Consider the following 12043-nt stretch of genomic DNA (forward strand, 5'->3'; position numbering starts at 1 on the left):
TTTGCATTTCATAAGAATCAACCTGTTTATTACCACGGAGGATACCACTGTTACCAGAAAACTTATTTAAAGAAATAATGACCCAATGCTCACTTTGGCAGCTCCTATACTAAAATTGGAATAATACAGAGATTAGCATGGCCCCTGTACAAGGATGACATGCAAATTCGTGAAGAAATAACAACCCAAACTTCCCAAATTGGGGGAAGGTAGTGAACGTTCAGATTCATAAAGCAGAAAGAATATCAAATAGGAAAAATCTAAATAAGTCTACATGAAGACACATTATAAGGTAGTTGACAAAAGTCAAACATAAAATGACTTTTGAAAATTGCAAAAGAAAATTTGTCACATGCAAGGAAGCCCTCATAAGACTATCTGCAGATTTCTTAGCAGAAATCTTGCAGACCAGAGGGGAGTTGGGGGATGTGTTTAAAGTGCTGAAAGAAAAAAAAAACTACCAAACAAAAATACTATACATAGCTGAACAGTTCAAAAATGAAGGAGAGATAAAGACTTTCCCAAACAGAAACTAAGGGAGTTCATCCCCTATAATCTGTTTTATAAGAAATACTAAAAGGAGTTCTTCAAATTGAAATGAAAGGATGCTAAACAACACAAAAGTACATGAACCCTGGCAATGATAAATATATAAACAAATACAGAATACTGTTAATGCTGTAATGGTGATATATAAATCACTATTAATTTTAATATAAAGATAAAAAACACATTAAGAATAACTATAACTATAAAATTTATTAACAAATTGACAATATAAAAAGATATAAACTGTGATACAAAAATACAGATTCAGAGGGGTACATGCACCCCAATGTTTATAGCAACATTATCAACAATAGCCAAACAATGGAAAGAGCCCAAGTGTCCATTGATGGATGAATGGATAAAGAAGATGTGGTGTGTATACACACACACACACACACACACACACACACACACACACACACACACACACTGGAATATTACTCAGCCATCAAAAAGAATGTAATCTTGCCATTTGCAATGACGTGGATGGAGGTAGAGTGTGTTACGTCAAGTGAAATAAGTTAGTTAGAGAAAGACAAATACCATATGATTTCACTCATGGATTTTGGGAAACAAAACACATGAACATAGGGAAGGGATGGGAAAAAAAAGAGGGAAGCAAACCATAAGAGACTCTTAATGATAGAGAACAAACTGAGGGTTGATGGAGGGAGGTGCTGGGGAACGGGCTAAATGAGTAATGGGTATTAAGGAAGGCGCTTGTTATGATGAGCACTGGGTGTTATGTAAGTGATAAATCACTAAATTCTACTCCTGAAACCAATATCACACTATACGTTAACTAATTCGAATTTAAATAAAAATTTGGAAGGAAAAAAAAGATGTAAATTGTGACTTCAATAACATGAAGTGTGTTGGGCAGAAGTAAAAAGAATAGAGTTTTTATATGCTATTGAACTTAAGTTGTTATTGGCTTAAAATAAGCTGTTATAAGATGTTTTATGGAAGCCTCATGATTACTACAAAAAACCATACAGAATATATACAAAAGAAAAGAAATAAAAATATATGACCACAATAAATCAACAAAACACAAAGAAGGATAGCAAGAGAAGAAAAGATGAACGAAAGAAGTACAAAACAGAAAACAATGCAATAGTAAGTTTTTCCCTAAGAATAATTACTTTAAAAGTAAATGGATTAAATTTCCTGATCAAAAGACATAGGACGGCTGATGGATAATAAAACAACACCCAACTACATGTTGCCTATGAGGGACTTTCTTTTTTTTTCTTTTTTTGTGGTTTTTAATTTTATTATGTTATGTTAGTCACCATACAATACATCATTAGTTTTTCATGTAGTGATCCACGATCCATTGTTTTTGTATAACACCCAGTGCTCCATGCAGTACGTGCCCTCCTTAATACCCATCACCGGGCTAACCCATTCCCCCACCCCCTCCCCTCTAAAACCCTATTTTTCAGAGTCCATAGTCTCTCATGGTTCATCTCTCTCTCCAATTCCCCCCCTTCAGTTTTCCCTTCCGTCTCCTAATGTCCTCCATGCTATTCCTTATGTTCCACAAATAAGTGAAACCATACGATAATTGACTTTCTCTGCTTGACTTATTTCACTTAGCATAATCTCCTCCAGTCCCATCCATGTTGATGTAAAAGTTGGGTATTCATCCTTTCTGATGGCTGAGTAATATTCCATTATATATATGGACCACATCTTCTTTATCCATTCATCTGTTGAAGGGCAATTCGGCTCTTTCCATAGTTTGGCTATTGCAGACATTGCTGCTATGAACATTGGGGTGCATATGGCCCTTCTTTTCACTACATCTGTGTCTTTGGGGTAAATACCCACGAGTGCAATTGCTGGGTCAGAGGGTAGCTCTATTTTTAATTTTTTGAGGAACATCCACACTGTTTTCCAAAGTGGCTGTACCAACTTGCATTCCCACCAACAGTGTAAGAGGGTTCCCCTTTCTCCACAACCTCTCCAACATTTGTTGTTTCTTTCCCTGTCCATGTTTCCATTCTAACTGGTGTAAGGTGGTATCTCAGTGTGGTTTTGATTTGAATTTCCCTGTTGGCTAATGATGATGAACATTTTTTCATGTGTCTGTTAGCCATTTGTATCTCTTCTTCAGAGAAGTGTCTTTTCATGTCTTCTGCCCATTTTTTGACTTTATTATTTGTTTTTTTGGGTGTTGAGTTTGAGAAGTTCTTTATAGATCTTGGATACCAGCCCTTTATCTGTAGTGTCATTTGTAAATATCTTCTCCCATTCTGTGGGTTGCCTCTTTGTTTTGTTGACTGTTTCCTTTGCTGTGCAGAAGCTTTTTATCTTGATGAAGTCCCAAAAGTTCATTTTTGCTTTTGTTTCACTAGCCTTTGGAGATGTATCTTGAAAGAAGTTGCTGTGGCTGATGTCAAAGAGGTTACTGCCTATGTTCTCCTCTAGGATTTTGATGGATTCCTGTCTCACATTGAGGTCTTTCATCCACTTTGAGTTTATCTTTGTGAATGGTGTTAGAGAATGGTCGAGTTTCATTCTTCTGCATATGGCTGTCCAATTTTCCCAGCACCATTTATTGAAGAGACTGTCTTTTTTCCATTGCATGTTTTTTCCTGCTTTGTCAAAGATTATTTGACCATAGAGTTGAGGGTCCATATCTGGGTTCTCTATTCTGTTCCATTGGTCTGTATGTCTGTTTTTGTGCCAGTACCATGCTGTCTTGGTGATCACTGATTTGTAATATAGCTTGAAATTGGGCAACATGATGCCCCCAGCTTTGTTTTTCTTTTTCAACATCTCCTTGGCGATTCGGGGTCTTTTCTGATTCCATACAAATTTTAGGATTGTTTGTTCCAGCACTTTGAAAAATGTCATTGGAATTTTGATCGGGATGGCATTGAAGGATTGAAGGTATAGATTGCTCTGGGTAGCATAGACATTTTAACAATGTTTATTCTTCCGATCCATGAGCATGGAATATTTTTCCATCTTTTTGTGTCTTCTTCAATTTCTTTCATGAGTGTTTTGTAGTTCCTAGAGTATAGATCCTTTACCTCTTTGGTTAGGTTTATTCCGAGGTCTCTTATGGTTTTTGGTGCTATTGTAAATAGAATCGTTTCTTTAATTTCTCTTTCTACAGTTGCGTTGTTAGTGTATAAGAAAGCAACTGATTTCTGTGCATTGATTTTGTATCCTGCCACATTACTGAATTGCTGGATGAGTTCTAGTAATTTGGGGGTGGAGTCTTTTGGGTTTTCCACATAAAGTATCATGTCGTCTGCGAAAAGAGAGAGTTTGACTTCTTCTTTGCCAATTTGAATACCTTTTATTTCTTTTTGTTGTCTGATTGCTGTTGCTAGGACTTCTAGTACTATGTTGAACAACAGTGGTGAGAGTGGGCATCCTTGACGTGTTCCTGATCTTAAGGGAAAGGCTCTCAGCTTTTCCCCATTGAGGATGATATTTGCTGTGGGTTTTTCATAGATGGATTTTATGAGCTTGAGGAATGTTCCCTCTATCCCTATACTCTGGAGAGTTTTAATCAGGAAAGGATGTTGTATTTTGTCAAATGCTTTTTCTGCATCAATTGAGAGGACCATATGGTTCTTCTCCCTCCTCTTATTAATGTGTTCTATCACATTGATTGATTTGCAAATGTTGAACCACCCTTGCATCCCGGGGTTAAATCCCACTTGGTCGTGTTGGATGATCCTTTTAATGTATTGTTGGATCCTATTAGCTAGGATTTTGTTGAGGATTTTGGAATCCATATTCATCAGGGATATCGGTCTGAAATTCTCCTTTTTGATGGGGTCTTTGCCTGGTTTGGGGATTAAGGTAATGCTGGCCTCATAGAATGAGTTTGGAAGTTTTCCTTCTGTTTCTATTTTTTGAAACAGCTTCAGTAGAATAGGTATTATTTCTTCTTTGAATGTTTGGTAGAATTCCCCAGGGAATCCATCAGGCCCTGGACTCTTGTTTTTTGGGAGGTTTTTGATCACTGCTGCAATCTCGTTACTGGTTATTGGCCTATTCAGGTTGTCAATTTCTTCCTGTTTCAGTCTTGGCAGCTTATAGGTTTCCAGGAAGGCCTCCATTTCATCCAGATTCCTCAGTTTATTGGCATATAGTTGTTGATAATAATTTCTAATAATTGTTTCTATTTCCTTGGTGTTAGTCGTGATCTCTCCCCTTTCATTCATAATTTTATTAATTTGGGTCCTTTCTCTCTTCTTTTGGATAAGTCTGGCCAGTGGTTTATCAATCTTATTAATTCTTTCAAAGAACCAACTTCTAGTTTTGTTGATCTGATCTACTTGTTTCTGGTTTCTAATTCATTGATTTCTGCTCTAATTTTAATTATTTCTCTTCTAATGCATGGCTTAGGCGTCGTTTGTTGCTTTTTCTCTAGTTCTTTAGGGTGTAGAGTTAGTTGGTGAATTCGGGATTTTTCTATTTTTTTGAGTGAGGCTTGGATGGCTATGTATTTCCCCCTTAGGACCGCCTTTGCAGTATCCCATAGGTTTTGGACCGATGTGTTTTCATTCTCATTGATTTCCATGAATTGTTTAAGTTCTTCTTTGATTTCTTGGTTGACCCAAACATTCTTGAGCAGAGTGGTCTTTAGCTTCCAAGTGTTTGAATTTCTGCCAAATTTTTTTTTGTGATTGAGTTCCAGTTTTAGAGCATTGTGGTCTGAGAATATGCAGGCAATAATCTCAATCTTTTGGTATCAGTTGAGACCTGATTTGTGACCCAGTATATGGTCTATTCTGGAGAAAGTTCCATGTGCGCTCGAGAAGAATGAGTATTCTGTTGTTTTGGGTGGAATGTTCTGTAAATATCTATGAGGTCCATCTGGTCCAATGTATCATTCAAAGCTCTTGTTTCCTTGTTGATTTTCTGCTTAGATGATCTGTCCATTGCTGAGAGTGGAGTATTGAGGTCTCCTACAATTAACGTATTGTTATCAATATGACTCTTTATTTTGGTTAACAGTTGGCTTATGTAGATGGCTGCTCCCATGTTGGGGGCATAGATATTTACAGTTGTTAGATCTTCTTGTTGGATAGACCCTTTAAGAATGATATAGTGTTCTTCTGTGTCTCTAATTACAGACTTTAGTTTAAAATCTAATTTGTCTGATATAAGAATTGCTATCCCAGCTTTCTTTTGAGGTCCGCTGGCATGGAAGATGGATCTCCATCCCTTCACTTTCAGTCTGGATGTATCTTTAGGTTCAAAATGAGTCTCTTGTAGACAGCATATGGATGGGTCCTGTCTTTTTATCCAATCTGCAACCCTGTGCCGTTTTATGGGAGCATTTAGGCCATTCACGTTGAGAGTGATTATTGAAAGATATGAATTAATTGTCATCATGTTGCCTGTGAAGACATTGTTTTTATAGATTGTCCTATAAATTTCTGTTGTAGATCACTCTTGGGGTCTTTCTCCTTTTATAGAACCCCCCTTAATATTTCTTGCAGGGCCGGCTTAGTGGTCACGTATTCTTTCAACTTCTGCCAGTCGTGGAAGCTCTGCATCTTTCCATCCATTCTAAATGAAAGCCTTGCCGGATAAAGTATTCTTGGCTGCATGTTCTTCTCATTTAGTACCCTGAATATGTCTTGCCAGGCCTTTCTGGCTTGCCAGGTCTCTGTGGATAGGTCTGATGTTATTCTGATGTTCCTCCCTCTGTACGTAAGGAATCTCTTCCCCCTAACAGCCCTTAAGATGGTTTCCTTGGTTCTAAGATTTGCAAGTTTTACTATTACATGCCGGGGTGTTGGCCTGTTTTCCTTGATCTTAGGAGGGGTCCTCTCTGCCTCTAGGACTCGAATGTTTGTTTCATTCCCCATATTAGGGAAGTTCTCAGCTACGATTTGCTCAAATACATCTTCTAGCCCTCTCTCTCTCTCCACTCCCTCCGGGATTCCAATGATTCTGACATTGGAACGCCTCATGGTGTCACTTATTTCTCTGATTCTATTTTCATGGATTCTGAGTTGTTTTTCCCTGGCCTCCTCTTTTCCCTTTTTATCTTTTATACTGTCTTCCAGATCGCTTATTCTCTCTTCTGTCTCAGTTACCCTAGCTGTTAGATTATCTAGATTGGATTGGATCTCATTGATAGCATTTTTAAGTTCTGCCAATTCACCTTTTATTTCTGCTCTTAGAGACTCTATGTTGCCATTAATTGATTTCTCCATTCTAGCCATTGTCTTCACAATTGCTAGCCTGAATTCCATCTCTGACATCTTGGTTATGTCTGCATCCATTTGTAAATCTGCAGCATAAGTCACAATCTCTGAGTCTTTTCTGTTTTGGGGGCTCCTCCTCCCAGTCATTCTGTTGATGAGTGTTTGAGGGAATGTATAGAGTCGAAATTATTGACCAGAACCCAAGCAAGATGCACCTGTTTTCTTGGGAACTTAGGGTTGCTGGCCTCTTGTTTTCCCAGCCTGTCTTCTGTGGGAGGGGCCTGCTGCGCTGTTACTCAGGCAACCCTGTTTGGGCGGAGTTGCCCTGCGCCCCTGTGGCGGGGGATGGGCTCAGTGGGAATCAGTCTTTGGGGCTTTTGTTCTCTGGCGCCTTTCCCTGGCGGCTTTCCGCGTCTCTTCCACGAGTCAGAGCAGAAGAGACCGTTTCCAACCCTCTGCCTCAGAGCAGAGAGACCTCAGTCTGTTCTTCAGTGGGCCTTCCAGGCCACACTGTCTCTGTTTCTGTCCGTGCTGCTATAAACTGCAGCGGCCTGGGTTGTGCGCCCCTCCGCAGCGCCCCCAGTCCTGCCTCCAGGTCGGGGCACGTCTCTGCCCTTTGTGCTTCTAAAACCGCCAGCTGCTCCCAGTTCCCACGTGTGCGACTCCGCCGCTTGGGGTTTCCACCCCCGGGGGGTTGCAGTTCACCGGCGCGACCCCGGCGCACCGGGTTTCCGTCTCGGAGGCTGCCGTTCGCGTGCGCGCAACCGTCCTTCCGGTTTCTGTCCGGGGGGCCTGTGGTTCGCGTGCGCGCGACCGTTGTTCCGGTTTTTGTCTCGGGGGGGGGGGGGGGGGGGGGCTGTGGTTCGTGCGCGCGACCCCGCCAGTCTGGTTTTCCACCCCGGGGGCTGCCCTAAAGTTCTTTCCCGACGCTACCGGTCTGCGATTCTGTGCCCGTCCACAGCACGCGAGGCTGTCACTCACCGGCCGTGTAACATCCCCACGTCCAGGCACCCTCCCGCTGCCGTTTATCCTCCGATATCTGCCCGCAGAATCACGGCTCTCCACTTCCTACCTCAAAACCAACTGCCTGTGATATTCTGTTTGTAGAGATCCAGATCTTCTTACATCTCAGGCTGGTTTCGTGGGTGCTCAGAGTGGTCTGGTAGGTATCCAGCTCAATTCCGGGGACCAGTTGAAATAGGGTCCCCTACTCCTCCGCCATCTTTCCCCCCTATGAGGGACTTTCTTTAGAATTAAAGACACACATAGTTAATGGGGTGGAAAAGATATTCAATGCAAATGGTAATCAGAGGAGAGCAGGGGTTGTTTTACTTATATCAAACAAAATACATTTAAAATACATTTTAAGTCAAAAACTGCCACAAGGCACCAAAAAGGACATTACATAATGATAAAAGGATATTCATCAGGAATATATAACAATTTATAAATATATATGCACCCAACATCAGAACACCAAAATATATAAAGCAAAAATTAATAGAACTGAAGGGAGAAATTCACAACAATACAATAATAGTAGGAGACTTCAATACCAAATTTTCAATAATTGATACAATTATCCAGGCAGAAAATCAATAAAGAAACAGCTAACTTGAACAACAGTGTAGATCAAATGAACCTAACAAACATATTTATAACTTACCCTCCAACAGCAGTAGAATACACATTTTTCTCAAGCATACATGGAGCATTGTCCAGGATAGGTCCCATGTTAGGTCATAAAATAAGTCTTAACAAATTTAAGAAGACTGAAATTATACCAAGTATCTTTTCCAACCATAATGGTATGAAACTAGGAATCAATAAAAGAACAGAAATTGGAAAATTCACAAATATGTGGAAGTTAAGCAACATACTCCTGAACAACGAAGGGTCAAAGAAGAAATCAATGGAGAAATCAGAAAAATGCCCTGAGGCAAATGAAAATTAAAACACAACATACCAAAACATACAGGATGCAGCAAAAGCAGTTATAAGAGGGAATTATGACAATACACACCCACATTAAAAAAGAAAGTTCTAGGGGTTCCTGGTTGACTCAGTCTGTTAAGCATTTAACTCTTGGTTTTGGCTCAGGTCATGATATGATCATGGGATCAAGCCCTGCACTGCCTTCAGTGCTCAGTGCAAAATCTGCTTCAGATTCTTTTTCCCTCCCCCTCTACCCCTCCCTGCTCTCCCTCTCTCTCTTTAAAATAAATAAATAAAATCTTAAAAAAAAGAAATCTAAAAAGGCCCCGCTAAATTTATACCTCAAGGAACTAGAAAAAGAACAAACTAAGTCTAAAGTTAGCAGAAGAAAGGAAATACTAAATACTAGAGCAAAAAGAAATGAGATAGGGGCTATAAGAACAATAGAAAAGATCAATGAAACCAAGAGTTGGTTTTTGGAAAAAATAACCAAAAGTGACAAGTCTTTGGCTAGTCTAACCAAGAAAAAAGAAAGCAGATTTAAATTAATAAAATCAGAAATGAAAGAGGAGACATTAGACCTAATGCCACAGAAATAAAAAGGATCATAAGAGGCTACTGTGAACAGTTATTTACCAACAGACTGGATAACGGAGGAAATGGATAAATTGCTAGATACACACAACCTACCAAGACTGAATCATGAAGAAAAACAAGGTCTGAACAGATCAGTAATGAATAAGGAGATTTAATCAGTAATAAAAACCTTCCAACACAGAAAAGTCCAAGACCAGATGGCTTCACTAGTGAATTCTACCAAACATTTAAAGAAGAATTATTGCCAATTCTTTTCAAACTCTTCCAAAAAACTGAAGAGGAGAGAACACTTCCAAACTAAATTTTATGAGGCCAGAATTACCCTGACAGCAAAGCCAGACAAAACCACCACAAGAAACAAAAAAATTACAGGCCAATGCCCTTGATTAACATAGATGCAAAAATCCTCAACAAAATACTAGCAAACTAATTCACTACATTAAGTCAGTACATTAAAAGGATCATATGTCATAATTAAGTAAGATTTATTCTTGAGACACAAATGTGTTTCAACATACACACATCAATAAATGTGACACATTAACAGAATTAAGGATAAGAATCACAGGATTATCTCAATGGTTGCAGAAAAATAATTTAACAAAATTCAGCACTTTTTCATGAAAACCACTAGGCATAGAAAAAATGGACCCCAACATAATAAAGACCTTATATGGAAAATCCACAGCTAATATCATACTCACTTGTGATAAATTGAAAGCTTTTTCTCTGATACCAGGAAAAAGAAAGAAAACCTACTCTCACTACTTCTTTCAGCATAGTACTAGAAATTCTAGCCAGAGCAATCAGGCAAGAAAAAGAAATCAATTAATTTAAATCAGAAAGGATAAAGTAAAATTATCTGTGTTGCAGATAAGATAATTCTATATGTGGAAAATTCTAAGGACCCCACAATAAAACAAAAAAAACAAAAAAACAAAACAAAAACCCTATGAAAGCTAATAAATGAATTTAGTAAAGTTATAGGATACAGAATCAACACAAAAATAATTTGCATCTCGGGGTGCCTGGGTGGCTCAGTCGTTAAGCGTCTGCCTTTGGCTCGGGTCATGATCCCAGAGTCCTGGGATCAAGCCCCGCATCGGGCTCCCTGCTCCGCAGGAAGCCTGCTTCTCTCTCTCCCACTCCCCCTGCTTGTGTTCCCTCTCTCGCTGTGTCTCTCTCTGTCAAATAAATCAATAAAATCTTTAAAAATAATAATAATAATTTGCATCTCTATGTAATAATAAAGAAATATCAGAAAGATAAATTAAGAAAGCAATCCCATTTATAATAGCATCAAAAAGAATAAAATACTTAGGAATTAATTTAATCAAGGAATAAAAGACTTATACACTGAAAATTGCAAAACATTGGTGAAACTAATTAAAGGAGACATAAACAAATGGGAAAACATCCCATATTTACTTTTTAGAAGGCTTAATATTGTTAAAATGTTCACACAACCCAGAGCAACCTACACATTTGATGTAACAGACATTGAAATCCTAGTGGCACTTTTTACAGAAAAAGAAAAAAATCCCAAAATTCATATGGAATCATAAAAAGTACCTCAAATAGTTAAATCAATATTGAGAAAGAACAACCCTGGAGGCCTCACACTTTCTGATTTCAAAATATACTAAAAAGCTATAGTAATTAAAACGGTATGGTACTGGCATGGCTACAGACAGATTGACCAATGGAACAGAATAGAGAATCCAGGAATAAACCCATGCATATACAGTCAGTTGATCTTTGGCAAGTGTGCCGAGAATTCACAATGGGGAAAGGATAGTCTTTTCAACAAACGATGATGGGAAATTAGATACCTACATGCAAAAGAAAGTAATCAGAATATTATCTTACACCATATACAAAAGTCTGCTCAAAGTATTGAAGGCTTAAACATAACACCTGAAACTGGAAAAATCATAGGAGAAACTAATGATGTATTGTATGGTGACTAGCATAACATAATAAAATTAAAAAGAAAAATCATAGGAGAAAACATAGGGCAAAGTCTCTTGACTTAGGTGTTGGCAGTGATTTTTGGATATGACACCAAAAGCACAGGTGACAAAAGCAGAAATAGACGGGTGGGACTACATGAAATTAAAAGGCTTTTGCATAACAAAGAAAACACCCAACCAACAAAGAATGAAGACAGCCTAGAGAATGACAGAAAATATTTGCAAGTCATATATCTGATAGGGGGTTAATTTACAAAATATATAAGGAATGCCTATAACTCAATTGCAAAAGGAAATAACTCCATTAAAAATGGACAACGGACTTGAACAGACATTTCTCCAAAGAAGAAATACAAATGGCCAACAGACATATGAAAAGAAGCTCTATGTCATTAATTATTAAGGAAATGTAAAACTACAATGAGCTATTACCTCATATCTGTTAGGATAGCTATTACCAAACCAAACAAAACAAAACAAAGTTTTGGTGAGCATGTGGAGAAATTTGAACGCTTGTGCACGTGGAAGATAAAATAGTGTAGCATCTATGGAAAACAAGATGTGGTTTCTTTAAAAAAATTAGAAATAGAACTATCATATGATTCAGCAATCCTATTTCTGGGTATATACCCAAAATATTAAAATTAGAATCTTGAACAGCAATCTGCACTCCTATGTTCATTGCAGCTAAGTTTATTATTCATAACAGCTAAGAAATTGAAACAATCCAAGTAAACATCAAAAGGTGAATAAATAAAATGTGGTATAGATATTATTCAGCCTTTAAAAAAGAAGGTA

At 38.2% G+C, this 12043-nt stretch overlaps 1 non-coding gene across 1 annotated transcript; it reads left to right on the top strand.

Moving 5' to 3' along the window:
• Positions 1-85: 85 nt before the first annotated feature.
• Positions 86-189, top strand: LOC118549533 (U6 spliceosomal RNA). The gene has a single exon (XR_004924131.1). It is a non-coding gene; the product is annotated as a U6 spliceosomal RNA (small nuclear RNA).
• The last annotated feature ends 11854 nt before the right edge of the window (positions 190-12043 follow it).

This window comes from Halichoerus grypus, chromosome 5 (genome assembly GCF_964656455.1).
Source record: "Halichoerus grypus chromosome 5, mHalGry1.hap1.1, whole genome shotgun sequence".
Lineage (NCBI taxonomy): Eukaryota > Metazoa > Chordata > Mammalia > Carnivora > Phocidae > Halichoerus > Halichoerus grypus.